The following is a 24,517-nucleotide window of genomic DNA, read 5'->3' as shown; positions in this document are numbered from 1 at the left end:
CTCCTGCATTGCAGGCGGATTCTTTATTAGCTGAGCTATGAAGGAAGTCTAAGTTTTATTTTAATACTTGTTAGAACATTATTGAAATATTGAATCAAATAATTAAGCAAGAAAGTAATATAATTATAAAAAGAAGACATTTTTGATTATAGAAAAATTCAACAAGCCTCCGTTACAACTTTGTGGAAAAAATTACGTGACAATATACTTAGCAAAACATAGAAGGAATTCAAGAAGGAAAAGGCTTGGACACTAACAAGAATGGAATAACCCCAATGTACCATGAAAGTACATTTTAGGATGAAATTAGGCCTTGAAAACATTTATAAGTGTTTTAAAGTATCATGAATACAGAGAAATATAGTGAAATTGAAAAGCGGAAAGACAATGATTATATTGCAGGTACCAATTTCAGTGATGATGCTTGAAAAAAAGAAAGGAAGAAAAAATAACCACCTGAACTTAAGCGTTGTCATACATAAGCTTAGAGTCAGCTGAGTCATTTTTCTGATGGTAGATTGGGCTCCCTTGGACAGTTGTGTGTCGAGAGGTCAACTTTGCGAATCCTGCTTGGGCTCAGATACTAGGAGCTGACTGTGAGCTGTATGTCAGCTAAAGCAAGTAGACTTTCTCCACAAAGTCCCTTATGTCCAGAATGTTTGCCCAGTCTTATTCTCCTGGTAAACTCCTTGTCCAAAACAAAAACCAGAGGTACACCAGGGCCTGAGATCTAGACTTTTAAATGGAACACCATTAATTCCACCACACACTATTAGCCAGAGCAAATTATAATTCCAGGCCAAATTAAAGATTTGTGGGAATATATGCCTTCTCCTGAGGAGAAAAGCTACAAGTTACTATGAAAAAGGACACTGATACAGGTTGGGATGAAGAATTGTGAATATTTCCTACATCCAACAGAAAAAAAAAAACAGTAAATATAAAAATATGCGTATATCTGTTGAGAACAATACACAGAAATAGATTTACTCATAGGAGCAGGTCTACGTATACGAATATTGTATGTAGTAAACTATTTTATGTAGTAATATCTGAAGAAAGTTATGGGTAATGAAGTGTAATAAATTTTGCTGCTTTCAAATAAGTCAATATATCTTGTACAAATTTGTCATGTTAAGAAATGGAGTTATACTTGGGACTTCCCTGGTAGTCGAGTGGTTAAGATTCCTCACTCCCAATGAAGAGTCTGGGTTCTCTCCCTGGTCAGGGAACTATATCCCTCATGCCCCAGCTGAAAAGATCCTACATGCTGCAACTAAGATGTGGCACAGCCAAATAAATAAATATTTTTTCAAAAGAAATAAGATTATAGTAAGATTATTTAAAAGTAGCTGGATAAGTATGTAATAAATTTAAAAATCAAATCTCCTTCTCTGGTTTGAAATTGAAAAGAGGGAAGGTGAGAAATTTAGATTTTGAGTATGATATAATCCTATAGTATTTGAATAAATTTCTTTGTGTGTGTAGTGTATATAGAGGTACAAAAATGACTTTTGCAAAAGAAGCATTTTTCGAAAGAACAAAGCTCATAGGTGTATACCACATATGTGTGAATGTGAATTTCTGTAGTATGTGGTAGGGAAAAAATAGAAATGAGACTTGAGGGAAAGCAGGATTAAGTCAACACTTGTTTACAGCTGAGAAATCATTTCCATTTCCAAAATGGCGTATTCATGAGACTGCATATGTATTACCTGTTGCTACTCATTATACTTCACTTAGAACCTGCTATTAGTCACTGGGCATTTTTATAGACATCCATAAGGAACATGTTTTGTATTTTCCTTACCACTGCTTTTGGCACGCTCTTCATCTGTTCCCAGTGTGGGACAAAAAATGAAATGGATTTACTTCAATGAATACCTATGGTATTCAAAGGAAAATGAAGCAGCTAGCAAATGGAATAGAGTATATTAGATTCCAAAAGCTAAAACCTTTATTTATTTTCAAATTTTGTTAGGTTTTTATCTTTCTGGAACACAACCCTGTGACTATCTTATCCAGCTGGAATTGCTGATATAGACATAGTAAGCTTGATTTATTAGTGCCCTGTAAGCATGCCTTTTTTATACTCTCTAATTGATTTTAGTTCCTTAGACCTTTATATGTATTCAGTTCAGTTCAGTCACTCAGTTGTGTCCAACTCTTTGCGACCCCATGAATCGCAGCATGCCAGGCCTCCCTGTCCATCACAAACTCCCGGAGTTTACTCAAACCTATGTCCATTGAGTCAGTGATGCCATCCAGCCATCTCATCCTCTGTTGTCCCCTTCTCCTCCTGCCCCCTATCCCTCCCAGCATCAGGGTCTTTTCTAATGAGTCAACTCCTCATGAGGTGGCCAAAGTATTGGAGTTTCAGCTTCAGCATCAGTCCTTCCAATGAATACCCAGGACTGATCTCCTTTAGGATGGACTGGTTGGATCTCCTTGCAGTCCAAGGGACTCTCAAGATTCTTCTCCAGCACCACAGTTCAAAAGCATCGATTCTTCGGCACTCAACTTTCTTCACAGTCCAACTCTCCCATCCATACATGACCACTGGAAAAACCATAGCCTTGATTAGATGGACCTTTGTTGGCAAAGTAATGTCTCTGCTTTTTAATATTCTATCTAGGTTGGTCATAACTTTCCTTCCAAGGAGTAAGTGTCTTTTAATTTCATGGCTGCAATCACCATCTGCAGTGATTTTGAAGCCCCAAAAAATAAAGTTTGCCACTGTTTCCACTGTTTCCCCATTTGTTTGCCATGAAGTGCTGGGACCAGATGCCATGATCTTAGTTTTCTGAATGTTGAGCTTTAAGCCAATTTTTTTTATGTGTATTACTAACCCTTAAAAGACTTGGGGCATTAGAAACAGTGGGTGTTGTGTACCCTTCTCTCTTATTAGATGCCCAATTACAGTATTTGGAAAGAATTTTAATCATCAAAAATATATAACGAAATTAAATCAATGAGTTTGTATAAAGGTATAAAAAGATTTTGAAATGTCACGTGACACAGAAATCCCATTCTATCTAATGTATTTCACCCGATTCATGTCATCCAAAATAATAAGGATACTCCTTCTTGAGGTCTCCTTTGATCACATTTAGGTACTCTCTGAAGTGTTATTTTAGCCTTCTTATTTTGGTCTTCATAATCCTGAAGACTGTAACTCATGGTTAAATTGTAGAATTTTATGCTTTCATAAATATACTAAACATCATGATTAACCAGATTTCTCCTGCATAACTGTAGTAGCTCACTGTTGCCCACCTCCCAACAATTTAGGCTGAAATATCCCCCCAAAATCCATATGCTGAAGCCCTAACCACAGTACCGCAGAATGTGACTACATTAGAGACAAAGCCTATAAGAGGTGATTAAGATGAGGCCTTGAGAATGGTCTTCATCCAAACTGAGAGATGTTCATAGAAGAATTAACAGAGAGAACAGGGATACAGGTATACAGACGAAGACCACAGAAAGAAGGTGGCCATACACAAGCCTAGAAAACAGGCTTCAGGAGAAATCAGACTTACCAATGACACCTTGAGGTCAGACGTCCAGTCTCAAGCGCTGTGAGAAAATGAATTTCTGTTGTTTAAGTCACCCAGTCTGTGATATTGAGTGATAACAGCTCTAGCAAACTAATATACTCATCAGTGAGAAATTCACTGGTTTTCATTTCCTTAAGGTCTTGCATAAATATGTACAGGTCAACCTGGGCAGCATATAGTTGCTGGCTATTAGTTCAGTTCAGTTGCTCAGTTCTATCCCACTCTTTGCCTACCAATGGACCACAATACGCCAGGCTTTCCTGTCCATCACCAACTCCTGGAGCTTGCTCAAACTCATGTCCATTGAGTCGGTGATGCCATCCAACCATCTCATCCTCTGTCGTCCCCTTCTCCTTCTGCCTTCAATCTTTCCCAGCATCAGGGTCTTTTCCAATGAGTCAGCTCTTCACATCAGGTGACCAAAGTATTGAGGTTTCAGCTTTAGCATCAGTCCTTCTAACGAATATTCAGGACTGATTTCCTTTAGAATAGACTGGTTGGATCTCTTTGCAGTCAGTCTTCTCCAACACTACAGTTCAAAAGCATCAATTCTTCGGTGCTACTAAACTAATGAGAGGGATTTTGAAAAGAAAGGATGCCAAAAACCATCATTCTCATTTGTGTAAGAAATAGGAGTTTCTTAGGAAAACAACAATCAGCTTTGTTACCTATTGTCCCTTTATCTTACTGTCTAAAATAGAAGGTTTTACCTGCATTTTTATAATGACTCAATGTCAAGTCCCACATCTCATCAGGAGTTCATTTAGAATGTGGCATAATGATCAGCTATTTTTTCAGCTACATTTCACATGATTTATTTTTGTTTCCTTAATATAGCTTTTGCTTCAATCATAATGAAATCTGTGTTGTGTTTTTAATTTTGAATGCAAAAAAGAAAAACAAAGCAATGAATAAAAGAACAATATTCATGATAATTTAGATATTTTATTTTGCTAAAAATGTACCTTGATGCTCCAGCCAAATAAGCTGTCTTGAAAGTGTTGAGGACCGAACAAAATTCTATTGTGACGGTAACTGAACACTATGAAAAACATCATGCATTCAGCAACAGCTCTGCAGGAAATGCAGTTAAATTATTTGACAGTTTATGAGAAAAGAAAAGAAATTTTACTACTAATGATCAGCAGATTTTAGCACACATACCACACATTGTAAACAACAAAATGCAGCTAAATATAAATTAACAAAGAATAAGTAATAAGTACTATACTGCTTTCATATAGTTCTGCATTTCTTTGAATCTACTGTTTGCTTGTTTTTTAGCTAAAATCACTATTTTCCTGATTATCTTTTTGAAATGTTTCATTGTTTTTCAGAGTAAATTATTTCTTTAGCTTGCAGCTATTTTCAGTACCTGAAGAATTAATAATGGTGTTGGCATAGGTCAGCCGAAATTTTGCCAGTTGTAGGACACAAAATATTTTTGCTTTTCAAGTGTATGGTGCCTTTTCATCTAATTCTACTTTCTTATTTTTGTTAATAATGTTGATATAAGAAATGATTTCTGTTAAAGAGACAACATAATTATGTATCAATTCAGTTCAATTGAAAATAATATGTATTGAGCATCTATTAGGAGACGGCCATTATACTAGGAGCTAAACATACAAAAATGTTCTTGCTTTTAAGTATTCTTAGCTAAAATGACAACTACAAGACATTAATGCAATGTTTAATTATTCAGAGTTCTCAAAAAGGGCTGAACTGACTTTTTCTTTGCTTATTATATGATTTCTTCAGAAAGTTGTAAATCCCATGTAAATCATTTTGAGCATATGAATTTTAAAATATGTAAAAATAAATCACTATTTTCAAGTTTCAAATTAGTTGCAAATATTTTTTTACATGTAACCTACTAATCAAAGACATGAAACCAATCCTTGATAGTCTACTATATAGTCCTTGTATCTCTTAGAACAGAGTACTGAATAAACATTTAGATTAATTAGTTCCCTACGGCCATTTTCATGCAATATGTTAGCCTTCTCTGAGTCACTGAGTGTATTCAGAATAAATAGAAATGAATCTCAAAGTCCATTAGCTTAAACTCCCATCCACGCTGAGTCTCTTCTAAAATGTCCACCAAATTGCCATCTAGCCTATGTTTGAGAATATCCCCCATCAGGAACACTTTGCTTTATGAAGCAGATCATCAAATTAATGAACTACTTTAACTTTGGAAAAATTGTCCTTAATCAAGCTGAACACTGTCTTCTCTTCATTTCTGACCCTTGTTCCCAGGTGTGACTTAAAATAAGCAATTCTTTCTTCCAAATACCAGGCCTTTCATATTTAGATCTGTATCTCCTTATTGTGCCTCTTCTAGTTCAGGTTAGATATTCCATCTGTCTTTGTTTTCTTTTGTTTTGTTTTTTTCTAATTCATATTTCCTCCTAAGTCTGGATACAATCTAGTTTGCAAAAGCCATGACTATATACCAGTAGCAATAAGGTTTACTAAGAATATCTTAGAAGCAGAGAAACATTTGAAAGCAAGCCCACAATCACCCAGCTGTCAGTCACCCACATAAAAGAGCTTGAGTCAAGCACATAAGGGAAAACACTCTAGTAGAGCACATTTTTATATGAATATTGAGAAGAGTTCAGAGACTCACCAGTCAACTCTGAAAATGGGTGTTTTCTGATCCAGGAGACTACTTTTTTGACTGGAGGTTAGCTAAGGAGACTCACCTATCAGTATTGCTGGAATCAGCTGAGAGACTCTGCCACCCTCTATGCAGCTAGCTCAGTCTTATAAACCAGCTTTCTATTAAAAGCCATCTGGCTACCAGTGCCACACAAGAGACTAATGGCTGGCAGTCCTTGGTTCCTTAGACTTGAACAGTATCCGAAACTGAACCCCAGATAAGGGATCAATTTCCTCTGATCTGGAATTCATTTTGTCCCCCTCTTTTCCCCCCACTGTTCTTATATTGATGAATTTTTAGCTTCTTTGTCATTTTGCTTTCTCAAATTAAGCATTTGAATACAAAGAACTTTTGTTTACATATATTATTTTACTATCATTGCTATTATTTAAAGTCAAAATGCTTTAAGCATTCATGACTTAGATCTCAGAAATTACCCAGTGTAACAATGTTTCCCTGCTTAGTACAAATTAAAAGAGCTTTCCTCTTTATCCATTGCTGTCCCATTCTTTCTACCAGGTTTTATTGGGAACCTATTGTTTCCCTGGCAATGAGAAATATTGTAGCTCCTGACCTATAGAGGACCTTCAATCTATCCTTACTGTTATGGACTGAATTATTCCCCCCACCACCCCCACCATTCACAGTTTGAGCCTTAATCTTCAATGTGACCACATTAGGAGATACGGCCTTCTAGGAGATGACGACCATTAAATGAGGTCATAAGAGTGGGGCTCTAGTCTAATAAAACTGATGTCCTTATAATAAGAGGAAGAGACGCCAGAGTCCCCCCTGCCCTGAGGGCCCTGAGAGCATAACAACAACAAACAAATGGTGTGAACACACAATGAAAAAGAGACCATCCGCAAGGCTGAAGAGATGCCTCACAAGAAACCAACCTGCTAGACCTTGAAGTCGGACTTCCGGGCTTCATAACAATGAGAAAATGATTTTCTATCATTTAAGCCACCTGGTCAGCTATATTTTGTTACATCAGCCTGAACAGACTGACATATCTCTCAGCACACAAACAGTATGTTACATATATCCTTGAAGAGGCTACCTTACAAGGTAGCTATAAAATCCCAGATGAAACCAGGAACAAACAATGTAGGGAAACTATTGTATGCCTCTAAAAATAAACACATTTTTCATAAGTACAACAAAAAATGCATTAAACTTAGCAAGCTAGTCACATTTCACTGACACAACAATGTATATCTTAGCGAGACCTCCCAGTATTAGATTATTTCCTTGTGTTGCTCAGATACATTTACTTCATTTGAAAGAGGATTATAGGATTTAAATAAAGCCAGAATTAGCAATACCAGAATGATGGGCATTACTCAAAGTTGAAAATATAGTTATAAATAACTTCTTTTGATATAGATAATATTCAATGCAAAGCCTTCTTTTTCTCCCCACATTCAACTAAAATCACTGAAATTTTCTACCTGAGAGTTTATCTATCCAGTTCTTTCATAAATACTGTCTAGACTTAAATTATACTTAAAGTTTTAGATTGGATTAAGTCATTTTACCAAATATCCAGGATATAGTATACCTGAAATCCTGGAGCAGGAATGTATTTCACCATGAAACTGTGTTCCCAGAATATAAAACAGAAAAAGAGAGAGAGAGTCTGATAGCCTGAGAGAGAGAGTTTCACTCAAGCTTATTAGTTCCTGTTTGACCTTTTCCTGTTTAAAACTGAAGCCGAGTTCTTATTCTCAGGCACAGCATACCCTGCTACATTTACCTGCTTTTGCCTGAGGAACAGAAAATTCTTCATATGTTCCCAGGGTGCTGAGAGCTTTAAGGAAACTGGCTTGATTTCCTGAAAACATAAATACATTGATTAGCTAATGATCATTTAATGAACTATAATTTTCTGCTATACATTTCTCTACACACCAGTATCAAGATGAATAAAGAAAATATATCTGTCTTCAACATCTATTGCCGCTTCCGTTCAACAATTCTTGTACTTTCTCTCTCTTCCCCCCACAGGACAGCCTCATGTATTTCAGAAATACCTGGTTTAGAGTCACCTTCAAAATAAAAGAAGAAGGAAAGATGAATTTTGTCAACAATGAAAAGATCTGTACTTGAAAATATGCCCATCATTAAGAAAGTCAAGGCAACTCACAGAATGGGAGAAAACATCCAAATTTTATATACAGATAGCCAATAAGTACCTGGAAAATTATTCATCATTAGCCATCAGGAAAATACAAACCAAGCTCCAATGATGTATCTTTTTATACCAACTAGAATCACTATAATCAAAAAGATAGACAACTAGTAATGCTGAATAGGGAGAACTTGCAGCTTTCATATGCTACTAGTAGGAATGTTAAATTAGACAGCAACTTTATAACATGGTTTGACAGTTCCTTATAATATTATTAATAAAACTTATCTTGTGGCCCAAAAATACTCAAAGGAAATAAAAACATGTTAACACAATATTGTGTACACAAGTGGTTATAGGAGCATTATTCATATTAATTAAAAAGTGAAAACAACTGAAATTTCCATCAAATGATGAATGAATATATAAATCACAGTATATTCTCACAATGGAATATTGCTCAGCACTGCAAAGGAGTGAAGTACTTATATGTGACTGAACCTTAAATATATTATGTTGAGTGATGGAAGGCAGTTATAAAAGATAACATAATGCATGATTCCATTTACATGATATGTCCAGAATAGGCAAATCCATGAAGACAGAAAATATATTGGTGATTGCTGGTAGTCTAGGTGCTGAGACACTGTATAAAAAGTAATGAATACCAGTAGGTAATGAATACCACTTGGCATTACCATGAAGAAGGCTAAGCACTGAAGAATTCATGCTTTTGAATTGTGACACTGAAGAAGACTCTTGAGAATTCCTTGGACTGCAAGGAGATCAAAACCAGTCAATCCTAAATGAAGTTAATCCTGAATATTCATTGCATGGACTGATGTTAAAGCTGAAGCTCCAGTATTTTGGTCAACTGATGTGAAAAGCCCAATTGGAAAAGACTCTGATGCTGGAAAAAATCCAAGGCAGGAGGAGAAGTGGATGACAGAAGATGAGATGGTTAGATAGCATCACTGACTCAATGACATGAATTTGAGCAAACTCTGGGAGATAAGGAAGGACAGGGAAGCCTGGTGTTCTGTAGTACATGGGGTTTCAAAGAGTTGGAAACGGTTTATGAGGATTTTTTATTTTTTTATGAGGATTTTTTAAATGTGAAGAAAATATTTCAAAATTGATGGATGCAGACTCTGTAAATATATTAAAGATACTGAATTTTATAGTTTAAATGGGTCATGGTATATATGTAAATGATGCTTCTGGGTAAAATTTCTTTTAAAAATAAAATAGATGAATTTGGTTTATCAAATAATAAATAATATTTATGATTTTGCTGAGTCAATAAAATGCATAGCTCAAACACAAATATGAAAGTATTAATAAGCAGAGCTAATTACCAAAAAGTAATGAACCTGTTAATAAATCAGCTTTCAAACTGATAGACACAAATAATGAATGTAATTATCTGAACAGTAGCAGGTCAGTCATTTTAATTGACACCAGCAATGAAAATAATTATTTTTGTGGTTTTTAAGTTGACTTTATAGGTGCTAACATTGAATAGTAGAACTTTCATGATATATTTTTACATGTTTGGTTTTATATGCATTGCTATAATAATGATTGAATATCTGGTACTATTGGAATTAACTCAATTTCTGAAGCCTACTTCCCTAGTGTCAAAAAACATATAACTTATTGCATGTATGGGTATGACATTGGGGTTATTTTTAATATACTAGTGAGTTAGAATAGATTTTCTGAAATATTTGACTACTGTACAGAAAAGATTTAACAGAACTGGTTTCACAGCTTTTTGTGATGCATTTGCTTTTAAGATTGGTCTTTGGCTGGCTTTTGGAGATTTGAATTTCTGAGGGTTTTCACCATTCCCAGAATAGATAAGAGTGATTTACTACTGATAAAGAATTTTTACATTGTGCATATAGGGTTATTGTTACCGTCTTTCTAAATTCCATATATATGTGTTAGTATACTGTATTGGTCTTTATCTTTCTGGCTTACTTAACTCTGTATAATGGGCTCGTGGATTACTTTGAACATTTGATTTCCTTCTGGAAGTTTGGAAACTTGGTACATGCTAAACAGAGGGTGCCTATGTAACCAACCTCAAATAAAAACCCTGGACCCTGAACCCCAATGAACATTCCTGGTCTACAACATTTTACACCTGGGGGCACCCCTCCTTCCTGGGAAAATTAAATGTGTCCTGTGGACTCCACTGGGAGATGCTCTTTGGGAGCATTTACCTAATTTCTTCTGTACTTCACCTCATAGGTTTTTCCCCTTTGCTCATTTTGTTTATATTCTATCACTGAAATGAATCATTGCTATGAATACAATATACTGAGGATGGTGAATCCTCTTAAGTAATCATCAAATCTACAGGGTGTCTTGGTGATCTCTCCAAACAACTGTATGGCAACTATGCTATGCTTTAAGGATTTCGTTTAAATTTATTGTATTTGGTACCTCAATGTATTCCACGCTTTAATCATATTATTGTTAAGTCTGAATTTATTGCATACAAACACCATAGAAATATTTTTATTGGGGAAGCTTTTGAGTTACCAATATTTACTAATGTACAATGATTGTATTTTCTCATATCACAAATATGATGCAGTTATTTACTAGTGCATATGTTAGATTTGTTGCTGGCTATATACAACCATTTACTGATCTAATTTATATTTTTAGGGCTTAACTTTACATTTTTTCAGGGGCAGTAGATTGCAACTGTATATTCAGAACTTATAATTACAGACTAGTGCCTGTGATGCATTATATTTACATTAAGTTTCCTTTGGGGGGAAAACAAAAACTGAATTGGTATTAAATTTTCCCTAAACATCCTTAAAAATAGGGAAACACCATATTACATTTGTTTATCTTATGCACAAGATACAGCACAATATTTCATTCTTATTTTTCCTCCTTTGTATTTGCATATTTATAGTGCTTTGCCTTATTATTTTAGTTTATTAAAATTTTGAAGGTAAGGGGGTATTATTGTGTCACTATTTCCTCTCATCTCAGGTCAGGATAAACCAAGTGCCACAGTGTTTGTGGGTTTTTTGCCTTTTTTTTTAATCTCACTACTCAGTATGACCAAAAGGAAAACTACTCAACCAGACCCAAACTGAGTTAACAGATGCTACTTCTCATAGCAGAAGGTGTGGGTGAAAATTCATCCAGGAAACATTATCAAGATTGCCTGTTAGTGATAATAAGCTCAAAAAATAGCATAGGTATTTTGGTCCCAGAAAGTTGTTTCTTTATTACTAGGAAGTGCTCTGTGAATAAGCACTGGGACAAAATAACCAGGGCTAAAGGTTAAAATACAAATTAGATGTGGACACTGACTATGTCATCAGACCTGCCAAGACAGTCCTCTGCTTATATGCTTTTTTCTATTCATAACCCAGTGGAAACTGATGAGGAGACAGTTAGAGCTTAATTTAATACTTTGAGTGTCCTAGAATTATATACTAAAATTTTAATATTGGGTATATTCTTCTAATTGTCTTTCATTCTTTATTCATTTTTCTATCTGTGGGGCTATTTCTTAAGAATAAAAATCTTGAAAAAGGAATGATCTATAAATCAGGCGTATTTACACAGGATGAAAAGATAGTTTAAGTATAAACCTTGTGTTCAATAACTATATCCAATTTTAAATCATTTATTCCTAAATCTACCAATGTATGCACAGAATCATAATATTCAGTCCAACAGACCCTACATTTCTCTCTGATACAAGTTAAGGAAAACTAGTTATAGAATTCTGGAAACTTCCTTGGTCAGTTTGAATTACCATTGATCCACAGTGAATTATTTGTGAAAATAAAGTATATCAATGGATAAATAAATTTCAGGAAATAAAATTAATTTGTAAAACACACAAAAATACAAAGATTGTAAAATTAAACCTTAATACAATTTATTGTATATAATAGTAATTGAAAGTTCCCCAGTCTAGTAACATATATTCAGCCTTACTTCATTTTTTATTCTAATATTATTGATGCTATTAATATTATAACATATTAATTTTCAAAAAGAAATTATAATTTTGAATGTTATGATTAAATGTTTTGTCAGAGGGAATTAACTAGCTAAACATTTCTTGGTCTCTATTTATATATGCCAAGCTATGTTTAGCTAGTTAATTAGAAAAGGCTCATTAGAAAAGACCCTGATGTTGGGAAAAATTGAAGGCAGGAGGAGAAGGGGACAACAGAGGTTGAGATGGTTGAATGCCATCACGGACTCGATGGACATGAGTTTGCACAAGCTCGAGGAGGTGGTGATGGACAGGGAAGCCTGGCATGCTGCGGTCCATGGGGTCCCAAAAAGTCAAAAAGGACTGAGTGACTGAACAGCAACTATACACACACACACATACACACACACACACACACACACACACACACACACACACACACACTTGATCATTCAGATACCTGAAATATCAGAATTATAGTTTTTCATTTACATTTGGTCATTGTCCATGGTTCCTGACTCATAGCTCCCAAAATCGTTAGAATTTCCTAAGTGATGAGAGGGATAAAGATGCATTTTGTTACATTAATGAGGTGACCTTTAGAATTCTAAGAATGGAAGCTGCTTGCCAGGGCAGCCACTCTTGTAATTGGAGGGTGGGAACTTTCATCCCTACACCCTGATTTCTGGGGAAGGAAAAAAGGGCTAGAGTTTGACTCAATCACCAATGTCCAATGATTTAATCAAGCAGGGCTTTGTAGCAAAGCTTTCATAAAACTCCCAAAGGGCAGAGTTTGATGAGCTTCAAGGCAGGTGAACCCATAGAGATTTGGGGGGCACAGCAAACCTGTTCACAGGGCAAGGGAGACTGTTTCCCTTTCCCCATACCTTGTCCTGTGGACTTCTTCCATCCGACTATTCCTGAGTTATACCCTTATATAATTAACTGATGATTTAGCAAGTAAAATGTTTCTCTGAGTATCGTGAGCTACTCTAGCATAACAGAACCCAAAAAGGAGGTCTTGGGAACTCTTGATTTACAGCCAGTTGATCAGAAGCACAGGTAACCACCTGGGTTTGTGACTGTTAGCTGAGTTTGTGTAGGATTAAATTCTTAACCTGTGGAACTTGATTTCCAGGTAGATAGTGTTAGAGTTGAGTGGAATTTGGCTGCTGGTACCTAATACTTGTTTGGTGTTGTGAAGGACAACTACCACTCCCTCCCACCTAGCAGCCTCCCTCCACTCCCACCCAATATACAAATATTGCAACTGGATATAGGAAACTAAAAAGATTGAGATAAAATTACCACAATCATGCTAAAGATCCCTATTGCTTTTAATCCTGAGATAACTATGCTTTCATAAATCTCATTCTGTGTCAGTTTCTAACCATAGGCTTTTAAAATTTGTTCAGTCTCTCAGCTGTGTCTGACTCTTTGTGACCCCATAGACTGTATTACGCCAGGCTTCCCTGTCCATGGAAGCCTCTAGGCAAGAACACTGGAGTGGGTAGCCATTCGCTTCTCCAGGATATCTTCCAGACCCAGAGACTGAATCTAGGTCTCCTACACTGCAGGCAGATTCTTTACTGTCTGAGCTACCAGAGAAATCTATCTTTCAATATCTCCTGGATTTTGCTCAAATTCATGTCCATTGAGTTACGAATACTTATAACAGCAAATAACTGAAAATCCCTTTAGTGGGTTTAAATTGGTAGGACATTATTTTTGTCACTTGCAAAGAAATCTAGAGATCCTGGTTGCTGTCAAGAGTGTAGCACTTAACATGAATTGCATGTGAACAGTGTCATCAAGGCACAAAGACTTTTCTCTGGCTATTCACACTTCCATGTTGTGTTTTGATCAAGTCCATGTGACCTCATGGGGCCCTGCAGCTCTATGTATCAGGTTCAAGTTCAAGAAGGAAAGAAGGAATATCACCAACTGATATCTGTCCTTTTTTACTAGGAAAGGAACAATGTTTTTCTAGGATCTACAGGACAGAATTTCCCTGATGTCTCACTGACCATATGTGGGTCACCCTCCGCATCAAACTACAAAGGAGTTGGGTTAAGTAAAGAATTGATAACGTATAGGACTGTCACCATTGATATAGAAACAACATGATAATCATATCATATGTGGTTTGGACACACAGACCACACAAAATGAGGAAATCTGTAAGCAAGAACAATAGTAGAATAAATATCAGGTGACAATCCCCTATCCAGAACAATAAATACTTTCCAATATTATAATCAAATAAAACTGCAACTCACACTTTGACAAATGGCCAGGTGAACATTGCACAGCATGTAAGATGAGACTGAATGTGTCTCTCCTTACACTGAGACAAAACCTTTGTTCCCATGCCTCATCATTCATCTGACTCAAATGTTTTTGAAAATGTTGTGAGAAAAATTAATGATAAAGCACAACTGTCTGAAATGTCCATCATAATAAGAAAAAGAAGAGTGTTCAGAAAACAAATGTCAATCTACATTTTTAAAGATTGGATTCTTTCCTAAGACTCTTGAAATAAGACACAAATCTCTTCTTTTTTGAAACATAATGAGAGTATAATATTAACATACCCAGTTAGAAATTTCTGATGGTTTTCAACAAATTTATGAGTGCACATTGTTTTTTTTTTTCTAACATAATAATCCTTTTGGACAATTCTGGGCATGAAGTATAAAGCAAATCATTTAATTATAACAAAAATGTGTGCATTTTAAGATCCATATTTTAACATTCACCTAATGCGATGCTTATGCATCACGGGGAGAAATATTGGTATCTCTGATTCTTACAGATGTTTAAAAAAAAAGCAGCATGGAGAGTGTATTGAATTATTGCCACTAGAGTTTTCGAAAATGTATTTGATTTTAATTTATAAACATAAGTATATCTTTGATCATTCTTCAAGGGCAGAGATGTATCTTGGAGGTAATGTTTCATTTAAATCTTTGATGCCTGATAAAATCCCAAAGTATTCAAGTTGAAAGGTTTGACAGTCTACAGAGAAGAGAGAATCCTATTGCTGCCATCTGTGATGAAATTTGGTATTTGTGTTTTAGTTACCTTGAGCAATGGTGCACACAAGTGTGGTGCTTTGCCATACACTGGGCAATATTTGTACAGAGTTAGGGAAAAGACATATTTTCTCTGTGCTACATTCTGCCCATGCCTTCTTCCTCTTCCCCTCAAAAATGTCTACGCTATTCCCCCATAATTGATCTTTGGAATGAGACACTGTTGGATGAATAGAAGAACTTAATCATTTTTGAGTGATATGTGACATTCTTAACCTTCTCTTTAAGGCACAGTCAACATCAAGTGGGCTATTTAAAAGTGTATATGTATCCCCATCAATCTTTAATCCATAGTTCTTAAAAATGCATCTCCTCTTGCCTTTGCTGGAGCTGATCATTTGTTTTATTTGACTCAAGAATCTGCTTGATTTAGAAGCTGGAAATACACATCTGTAGTATTGACAAAAGCCTATTCATAAAATGTGGAGATTCTGCCATATATGCCAGAGGAAAAGCAATGTGGCAAAGTGAAGTGCAAAATTATTTCTGTCTTGGTGTTATTTTTGAGTCATATATCTCTGCCTTTTTATGAACAGCAGGCATATTTGGAAGAATTATGTCTGAGTCATAAATCCCAATTTGCCTGGGACATGACTAATAGGTGTCTTTAACATTGTAAGATGATATTACTGCCTTATCTTGCAAAATTTTTTAAACATTCAATCACAAACAAGAGAGGTCAGACTTAAATGCCAAACATTAACATTTGCCTCATCAAGAAATGTTGCCACTGCCTTTTCTAGATCACTTTGCACAAATAGTCATATTCACATATAGCTTTATTTTATTTAATCAGTAGAATTATTCTGCTTGATCTCAATCCATAGATGTTTTTAGAAGGATGTGCAAGAGATAAACTTAGAAAATGAGTTAAAAAGCAAAGACAATTGAATAACCTCTATTTCACACATGAAGAACTATAAATCTTATTGAATTGAATAATGGTGCAAAGTGGTTTCATTTTACCATAGATTTTCAATTAATATGAAAATTTATGGAATTTTCTAAATTTTCAAAAAATATGAAATATTTGTCTAAAATGTTTCCCTTTATCTTCTGGTTTTATGGAGCAGGTTATAAATTAGAGTTCAAGATTCTCACAAGATACAGGATAAATCTGAAAATACTGAAGATATGTGAGATCATAGGAGAAGGTCTTATGTTAATGCATGAAACAGCAGGTTGAAAGTTACAGTGTGTTAAGTATAAAACCTAATCATTTAGTCATAAACTTCTGATTGTAATAAAGAGGTCTGCCAGAACCTCAATTTTGAGTCATGTAGAAGAGTGTTTAGAATCAGAATGTGAATTCATATAATATTTTGAGTGGAGTATCTCTGACTAGAGGCCAGTAAGGGAGAGTACTGGGAGAGATATTTAGAAAAAAATGCAGAGATTTTGCTGGCTAATTTAAAATCTACTGAAATGGAGCACCAAAGGGGAGAAAATGCTGAGACTTATTTTGGGTTCCCATGCATGGGGAGCGGAATTTGAAGCTTTACTTTAATGTTTCTTTTCCTGTCTTAGGAAGTCACCAGGTAGCTTTTGTTTTATTTATTTATTTATTATTTTTTTTGCTTAAGAAAGTGGAGTTGCTCAGTCGTGTCTGACTCTTTGCGACCCCAGGGACGGTAGCCTACCAGGCTCCTCCATCCATGGAATTTTCCAGGCAAGAGTACTGGAGTGGGTTGCCATTTCCTTGTCCAGGGGATCTTCCCAACCCAGGGATAGAACCCAGGCCTCTCTCATTGCAGGCAGACACTTTACCATCTGAGCCACATTGTTTTACAATAGACATCTTGTGTCAGTTTCAGACTCTGAAAGAAAATGGTGCCGATCTTGAAGTCTCTGATAGAATAATATTTCTGAAATTATCATAGAGAAGAACAAACCTTATTCCACATTGGTTTTTTTAATTAATTTTTGTATTCTATTGTATTTGCTATAAATTAATCATGAAAGAGAGTTTTCTTGGTGGCTCAGTGCTATAGAATCTGTCTGCAGGAGATGTGGGTTCGATCTGTGTGTCAGGAAAACTCCCTGGAGAAGAACATGGCAACTCACTCCAGTATTCTTGCCTGGAGAATCCCATGGACAGAAGAGCCTGGCAGGCTGTAGTCCATGGGGTCGCAAAGAGTCAAACACAGAGTGGGACACAGTGAGTCACTAAAGAGATGTTGCCTATAGCTTAAAGTGTATATAATGGCTTATGTCTGGGAACCCTGCATCCAGTGTCAAGAGTGTTATACTAAAATACTTTTATTTAGCTCATAGGAAACATCCTGACCAGCACTATCTGAGAATGCCTGCAAAAAAGAAGAAATTAAACATGCCATCTGGAGTTGGTCAGAACCACCTACTCCCATCATCCAAACCCAGGCAAGATGATTCTTCCAGAAACTAATCTGCCATTTTCTCAACATTCTTGTTTTCCAAGTGAAAGTTGCTCAGTTGTGTCTGACTCTTTGCAACCCCATTGAGTGTATAGTCCATGGAATTCTCCAGGCCAGAATACTAGAATGGGTAGTCTTTCCCTTCTCCAGGAGATCTTCCCAGGGATTGAACCCAGGTCTAAAGTCACTATCCCTTGTCCCAACAACTTATCTCTCAATTTACTGGCCTGCCATGCAGTGAGCAGTATGAGCTTGGACTTAGTAACAGAATAAAAGTGAAGTGACAAATATAATCTCTAGATTCTACTATTAGAATTTTAAAATCAACCTTTTATCCATTACCTTTAGAATTTTCTTTCTACTGCACTAATTAGTCCCAAACACAAGCACACCTACATACACATATCTCTTTTAAAAGTCACAGTATTCATTGGAATATTTCTTGAATAAATACCACTCACTCAAACATGTTGCAAACCTGGGACACTAGGAGAAAATCAATTTTTGTAAAGGACAGTTTGCTAAGAATTAGGTTATTTCTTCAATAAGTGAAACCCAAGGAAGTTGGAAAATAATTCTAGAAAAATCAGTAAACCATAAGCAAACTGCTCCCTTTTGAAATGATGTTTAGTAAAGATCACTTTTGACATAATTCAAACAACTCTTCCTCACAAACTTCACTGACAATTGTCCATTATTTTCCATGTAGTTCTCTGTCATTTCTGTCCTTCAAAATACTTGGAGGATATTTTCAAGTCTTTCATTGCCCATTTGGACATGAAGCCATACCAAAATCTCCTTCATAGGAAAAAAAAAAGCATAAAATTGCACTTATTTTACATTTCTTGTCTTTATTTCTCGTGACTTATATACGTATATTAATAGTAATATTTACTGGCCATGTCACATGTTAACCTAGCACTATCAATGTAGACATTACTTTTCTTCATTTTTACCACGAAAATACCTACAAATGTACTGCCATTGTTTCCAACTGAATACATGAAAATGAGAAATAAGCAAGATGTGACTCTAAATTACACTGAATTGATTAAAACCTGGAACATCTCTTTGGAGATTCAATAGCAATCAGTCTTTATCCTTCCATGGAAGAGCTGATTTTTGAAATTGGACAAATTCATTCTGGCCAATTTTGGATAATGAGATTTGCCGTTAAGCTGAGTAATAGTGTTTTCTGCCCCAAATGCAGCTTTACTCAAAGGTAGGGAAATAGATTTTCTTGAGTCGTTCACAAATTGATCCTATTTCATTTACAAATTAGGAGTCCCAAATTTCTTGTAAGCTATGGCTATTGTGAGAATGGCCATATATACATATGTATTCTACTCAAATGATGAATGTCAAGACACCAAAGATTTCTAAGTTTTAATTTCACTTGCTATACTTTTTATTTTATATCCTTGCCTTGCATAGTAATGAAAATCCTTTAATATAGGGATTGATAATTATTTCTTCAATTCAAACTATGACCTATTGCTCAGCCATCTGTTTTTATAAACAATGTTTTATTAAAACACAGACATTCTGTTTAATTTATGTATTGCTTATGGATGCTTTTATGATTCACCAGAGGTGTTGTGCATTTGAGATGGAGGTAGTCTGTCTTACAAAGGCTAAACTATTTACTGTGTAGCCATTTACAGAAAAAGATTGTGACCACTCCTTTTGAAAATACTATACTGGTGTGGTTCAGTTCAGTTCAGTTGCTCAGTCATGTCCGACTCTTTGCAAACCCACGGACTGCAGCACACCAGGCCTCCCTATCTATCACCAACTCCCAGAGTTTACCCAAATTCATGCCCATTGAGTCGGTGATGCCATCCAACCATCTCATCCTCTGCCGTCCCCTTCTCCTCCTACCTTCAATCTTTCCCAACATCAGGGTCTTTTCAAATGAGTCAGTTCTTCGCATCAGGTGACCAAAGCATTGGAGTTTCAGCTACAACATCAGTCCTTTCAATGAACACCCAGGACTGATCTCCTTTAGGATGGACTGGTTTGGTCTCCTTGCAGTCCAAGGGACTCTCGAGAGTCTTCACAGTTCAAAAGCATGAATTCTTTGGTGCTCAACTTTCTTTATAATCCAGCTGTCACATCCATACATGACTACTAGAAAAACCATAGCCTTGACTAGATGGACCTTTGTTGGCAAACTAATGTCTCTGCTTTTTAATATGCTACCTAGGTTGGTCATAACTTTTCTTCCAATGAGTAAGTGTCTTATAATTTCATGGCTGCAATCACCATCTGCAGTGATTTTGGAGCCCAAGAAAATAAAGTCAGCCACTCTTTCCACTGTTTCCCCATCTATTTCCCATGAAATGATGGGACCAGATGCCATGATCTTAGTTTTCTGAATGTTGAGCTTTAAGCCAAATTTTTCACTCTCCTCTTTCACTTTCATCAAGAGGCTCTTTAGCTCTTCTTCGCTTTCTGCCATAAGGGTGGTGTCATCTGCATATCTGAGGTTATTGATATTTCTCCTGGCAATCTTGATTCCAGCTTTTGCTTCATCCAGCCCAGCATTTCTCATGATATACTCTGTATATAAGTTAAATAAGCAGTGTGACAATATATAGTCTTGATGTACTTCCTTTTCCTATTTGGAACCGTCTGTTGTTCCATGTCCAGTTCTAACTGTTGCTTCCTGACCTGCATACAGATTTCTCAGGAGGCAGGTAATGTGGTCTGGTATTCCTATCTCTTTCAGAATTTTCCACAGATTATTGCAATATACTGGTAATAATGTATTTTAGAATGAGAAAAAAATCAAGTAGCTTCTTGTTGTACAATAATAGCACACTGTGCTCATAATAATACACTATGTCTTCCCAGGTGGCACTAGTGATAAAGAATCCACCTGCCAATGTAGGAGACATATGAGATGCACTCCTGGGTTGGGAAGATCCCCTGGAGGACGATACAACAACCCATTCCAGTATTCTTGCCTGGAGAATCCCATGTACAGAGGAGCCTGGTGCGCTATAGTCCATAGGGTCTCAAAGAATCTTACATGACTGAAGTGGCTTAGCATGCACAGACACGCATGCTGACAAAATATTAAGATTCATTAGCCCCTCTGGAGAGCAGCAGTGCTTTCATAGGGATTCTAGGGAAGGAGGCTCCACTGGTGTAAGGTAGAAATAAAAGAGAGGGAGAGAAAGAGAAAAGGTGGGGTTAAACAAATAAAAAGCTCTGAGGGCATTTCACTTACATTTACTTACTGTAGGCAAATTGATAATCTGATTCAAAGAGAACACATGCACTATTTCCTGTTATTCAATCCATGCACTGTTGTGTGGCATCGATCAGTACTAGAGCATAGATTTCTCTTCAAATCAAGCTCATTGGAATCTTTCACAGGAAATCATTCATCTTATACCTAAGAACAATTAGAAGAATTATTCTTATCACAGTTAAAAAAAAAAAAAATGGAGGGGAAAGGGAATCAAAGTGCATATTTTTTAAAGAATTTTAAAAAGTATGAATTATAATGATATACTATGTTTATTTTTATGGATTGCCTCATTTCAAGGAGCATAGATGAAAGTTATTATAAATACAAAAAGCTATTATAAATACAAAAAATGGAGAGAATCAATTCATTGTGATGATAATTGCAGAAGAGTAATAAAAGGCTTATGGTGAAATTATAATAATTTATTAGCAAATGCTGCAGCACAATTGTAAGAACTAAGTGACAATTTTGGATATGAACTTTATAGCTATTGGAGCAAAGAGAAATGGTGATTATACATATGATTCACATTGTTTTGATTAAGACATGCTTGTTGTATATTGCTTTAGTGATTGGAAACAATGTTTTTAATTGGGATTTCATATCATACCCACTAAGACTGGCTTAATAATTTGTGGAGCATGATGCAAAATGAAAATTCCGGCACTTTAATCAAAATTATTAATCTCAAGACAGCGACAACAAAGTATTATACCAACAATGGCCCTTCTAAATTGCACATATGACTCAGCAAGGAACACATCCATGAATAGTCCCTGTGGCCTACAATTTATTCTGAGAGGAGTCACCAGGACTTGTCATATTCATACTAAAAGTAGTATAATCATCAGCAGCATGGCAGATATATACTGAATGCTCAATTTAAAAGACTCTTGGTTCTTGGAAGAAAAACTATGACAAACCTAGAGAAGGTATTAAAAAGCAGAGACATTACTTTGCCAACAAAGGTCCATCTAGTCAAAGCTATGGCTTTTCCAGTAGTCATACACAGATGTGAAAGTTGGACCATAAAGAAAGCTGAGTGCCAGTGAATTGATGCTTTTGAACTGTGGTGTTGGAGAAAACTCTTGAGTCCCTTGGACAGCAAGGGGACCAAATCAGTCAGTCCTAAAGGAAATCGACCCTGAATATTCATTAGAAGGGCTGAGCTTCTAATACTGAAGCTCCAATACTTTGGCCACCTGATTTGAAGAGCCAACTCATTAAAAAAGACCCTGATGCTGGGAAAGATCGAAGGCAGGAAGAGAAGGGGACAACAGAGTACGACATGTTTGGATAGCATCACCAAATCAATGGACATGGGTTTGAGCAAGTGCCGGAAAATGGTGAAGGACAGGGAAGCCTGGTGTGCTGATGCCCATGGGGTCTCAAGAAGTCAGACAGGACTGAGTAACTGAGCAACAATATGTTCAGCTACTACTATAAAATGCAAACTATCATTTCATTCTCTCTCCAAGCCAGTAAGTTAGATAACGTTATTAGTTCAATATCAAGAGGGAAAAATTCTCTAGGAAATAATTTCAAGGAAAATATTCTAGTTAAACACATTCTAGAGCTAAGGCACAAACAAGACCTTCCATACACTGAATTTCATGCTCTTATCAACTATATTCTCGATGCTTGTTCTTATCACTCTGTCACATGTAAGTGATAAATGAAACAGGGCCCCCATAAGTAGAATGGAAGCAAGCAAATAAACAGATAACTAGATTACAATTGTGGTAGCTGCTTTGAAAAATAATGAATAAAATGCTGATTGTGCTTAATCTGAGGAATTTAAGATACAAGGGTTAGGGAAGTCATTTGTGAAGAACTACTTTTTAAGCTGAGCTCCAAAGGATAGGAAGAAACCCGCAATTGTAATTTCTAGTACAAGAGTTTTACAGGCTTAGGAAAAGCTTCTACAGATGCCATAAAGTGTACAGATGTCTAAAGTGTTCCAGACGCTGAAAGAATCCCGAGGTGGCCAGACTATAGTGACCAACCACATGGGGCAAAATGAGGTTAGAATTGTGTACAGGGGAAAACCATTTGAACTGTATAGGTCATGACATGAGTTTTGTTCCACTTTCAATTTAAAAGAAAATCGCTAAATTTTACTTACTGGGCTGGCATCATGAGATTTAGATTTATTAAATATGATTTCAGCTACTATATACTGAAGAGTTAGAGTGGAAGAAAAGGATATGGGGAAATAGGTGGCTATTTTAGTCCATCAGTCAAGAGAGAATACTGGTACGAGGGAGTGCAGGAGAGATGAAGAAAAATGGACTTATTTGAGGGAAGTTTATGATGTGAATTGTGGGCTTTGTTGTCAGTGGGCTCTGGGGGAGGGAGGAGATGAGAGGAACACATGCTTTTCTCTGAGATGAGCAGAGCAGATGGATCATGGGTTTGAAATGGGAAAGGGAAGAAACTGATTCAGGGATCAAAACTTTTTCTTGTAGCATATTCATTTAGCTATTCATATGGTACTTCTAAGCTTAGATGTCAAGAAAGCAGTTGGATATATAGGTCTCATGCTCACAGAAAAGATTTACCCCGGAGATGTAAATTGGCCTCCTGATGGTTTCTGTGGCATTTAAAACCATTCAGGTGAGCAGGCCCTCCAGGAAACGGAACCTAGACTGAAGAGAGAATCCAGCCCTTGATCTAGGCCTAAAAACCTTAACTTTTTACAGTCTGATAAAGCAGGCTATTCTAGCAAACTAGATGTACTAGACATGCTAGGGTATGCCAGCAAACTAGATTAAGAACAAGCGATCAATAAGGTAGGAAAAAAAAAAGAGTATGAAGTCATGAAATCCAACAGTACTGTTTTCAAAGAAACAGTAACACTTTACCGTGTCAAGTGCTGCTGACAGGATTAAGTTTAAAATCAGGTAAAAAACTTTCTGAGGAAGGTAGCATGTTGTATTCTGTTCCAAATATTTAGGAACAGAGACAAGCTCTCTGTATCATATTTAATAGAGTCAATTTTGGTATGCACAGAAAGGGCAGAAAAATGGAAAATGATTTCAGCAGTCAATCATTATGCAATGTCATAATGCACTACTGTTATTTGGGAAAAAAACAAATCACTGTTTTCAGGCAGCTGGTTACCAGATCTAGTGATCTAGATCCATTGTGATGATGACTCTGCTATACTCTGATCTATCCTGAAATTAATATTTCCTTCTAATTTGCTTCACTGTACCTCATGATTTTTTATTTACTTCTTTATTATATATTTCCTTAAGAACTTGACCAGTTGTGCAATGCATGTATGGCTGATCCCATAACAATACTTAACCCTTACTTTCTCTGTGAATTGTTGTTTTTGTTTAGTCGCTCACTTGGTGTCTGACTCTTTTGTGACCCTAGGGACCGTCATGCAGGCTCCTCTGTCCATGCGATTTC

Source organism: Odocoileus virginianus, chromosome 14 (genome assembly GCF_023699985.2).
Source record: "Odocoileus virginianus isolate 20LAN1187 ecotype Illinois chromosome 14, Ovbor_1.2, whole genome shotgun sequence".
NCBI classification, from domain to species: domain Eukaryota; kingdom Metazoa; phylum Chordata; class Mammalia; order Artiodactyla; family Cervidae; genus Odocoileus; species Odocoileus virginianus.
This window is presented reverse-complemented; position numbering follows the sequence as displayed.